Source organism: Montipora capricornis, chromosome 6, assembly GCF_036669925.1.
Source record: "Montipora capricornis isolate CH-2021 chromosome 6, ASM3666992v2, whole genome shotgun sequence".
NCBI lineage: Eukaryota > Metazoa > Cnidaria > Anthozoa > Scleractinia > Acroporidae > Montipora > Montipora capricornis.
The window spans coordinates 67,587,396-67,589,895 of record NC_090888.1 but is presented as its reverse complement, the minus strand read 5'-3'; the positions used below and the strand labels follow the sequence as shown (position 1 = coordinate 67,589,895).

General features: G+C 41.0%; 1 protein-coding gene across 1 annotated transcript in view; it reads right to left on the bottom strand.

The window, feature by feature from the left end:
* Positions 1-2,500, bottom strand: part of LOC138054327 (uncharacterized) — a 60,959-nt gene that overhangs the window by 4,033 nt on the left and 54,426 nt on the right.

Genomic DNA, 2,500 nt, shown 5'->3' with positions numbered 1-2,500 from the left:
CCGACCGAGCGACCCGATATCAGGAAACGCATTCGACGGTAAACGAAAAAAAAAGGGGATGGCGTTAAGTGAATTGCTGCGAGAATATAATCAGTTACTGCAACGATGGAAATGTCGTTTATTTATTAAAAAATAGAAATGATCACTATATTGTAGAAAGTACGTGTTTATAGGAATCAACAAATTACCAATCGTCAAATTTTCCAATAATCAGAAAAGGTCTGTTGCGCGAGCGGAAGATGAAAACTGATGTAACAGTAAGGTAATACGAGATAAGAAACGAAACATACATGAAAACCGCTGGGAATGTGTACTGTGAGCTCGTCTACTGAAATCCTGAAATCTACTTTTGTCCTGGCCCCAGTTGTTTTAATGGTGGATAGTGCTATCCACTGGATAACTCAATTGGTTTTGCCAGTGTTTACCCGTTGGATAGTGATTTATCTGGTAAATGATAGCGTTATCCACCCTTCGAACAACTGGGGCCTGGTATTTAAGGCACAGCGATCTCAAATGTCAAGAATAGTAAGCTCCTTACCAGTGCTCGATGCAAAAAGAAATTTAAACTTGAAATAGTAAAAGGATTATGTATTTACTTCAGACCTAAGTGCAAAGTTAACACAAAACTCCGGTGAATGAAATGAGATTCATTTCAGTATCTATGGTGGGGAAAACTTCGAATGCTCCTTTGCAGAATTTGAACCTACGTAGGTAAAGGTAAAGTCGCGCTCGAGCAAACCGTAGGGCCCATACAGCCGGAGCTTATCCCGGTTTTATCGTAGCATGAAGCAAGTAGGAGAATTTCCCCCCCTCCCCCCCCCCCCTCACCCTAGGATGGGATGCTTGTCCATCGCTGGTTACCCACCAGCAGTATATTGCCTGTACCATTGATACATCTGGGCCGGGTTGCTCGAAGCACAGTTAGCGCTAACCTCTCAACCAACGGTTAGCGCTAACCAGGCTTCGAGCAACCGACCCCTTGGTGATAGAGAAACAATGGGGAGGAAAGTCTCTTGTCTAAGGAAACGACACGATGGCAGAGTTAGGCCTCGACCTTCCGATTACCAGTTCGGATGCTCTACCCCCTGAGCTATAGGAGACTCGTAAGTTGCAAAGCTGTAGGATCGACTCCTGCAAAGGAGCACTCGGGTTTTTCTGAGTATCCCCGAGTCCCAGCTCCCATGGGTCTCCTATAGCTCAGCAAGAGATTATGAAGGTAAGAGAAGTAATCCCTCATACTGGCCCTATTCCCATCGTAATCCCCCTTAGGTTATTTTTAGATGATATCAATTTTCCCGCGGATGATGTTACCGCGCGCGTTACGTGGAAGTTTCGTGGAGGCGGAAAGTGCAGCAAATTCTGTACGATGCCACTCTCCGTTTTCAAAATTGAGTTTCATTGCCTGATAAAATTCATTGTCTGCAAGATACAGTTTTCAAACATACATCCTTGGAATTGCTTAACTGTCTAGTTTACAGTGATACCAATTTGAAGAACTTTCAATCTATCAAACCGTGTTCAATAATTTTGACAGATGCAGATACGTTTACCTTGGTTGCATTGCGTTACTTGTCCATTTTAGTGTGTACTTTCTCACCGTCTACAAAATTCTGTCGCTTACAAAACTCGTCCGTGTCAAGATGCAGTTTGCGATCATATATCATGGAAATCGGTTAACTGTATAATTCACTCTGATACCAATTTTACGATTTCCTAATGTAGGAAACCGTGTTAAATAATTTTGAAAGAGGGAGCTATGTTTTACGCTCCTGGCTCGGATCCTAGCTCGAATCCTGGCTCGAAGTTTAGGTATCCTCGTTTTACGCGTGCGTTGCAAATTGACATCAATCCGATCTTACGGTTTTAAAAATTTTTATCGCGGGGTCAATTAAAATTTTCCTGTCATGTGTGGTACTGTTTGAAAGCGTTAACTGTCTAATTTATGAATATCATAGAATTAAGTCACCATAGTTTAAGTCCGCTAGGAAAATCGAGAACGCGTTGACCAAGTCAGGAATATGTTACTTGGTGACTGTAGTCCCGCGATATTTCATTGTGTACAAAATTCTGTCGCCTATAAAACTCGTTACTTTCAAGATACAAGATGCAAAGATATATCATTCAAATCGCTTAACTATCTTGTTTACAGTGACACCAATTGCAACACTGTCCAATGTACGAAACCGAGTTTAATAATTTTGATTTTGAAAGATGCAGGTATATTTAACATGCGTGCTTTGCAAATTGACTTCCATCCGATACCACGTGTTCATACATTTTTATCGCACTGTCTGTTCAAGTTTTCCTTTCATGTTTGATATCTGTCTAATTTATGAATATCTAAGATTTAAGTCGTCATATTTTAATCCCGCGAAGAAAATCAAGAACGCGTTAACCAATTCAGCGATATATTACTTGTTGACTGTAGTCTGCGAATTGCCAATGTTTACAAAATTCTGTCGCTTATAAAACTCGATCCTTTCAAGACACAGGTTTCAAA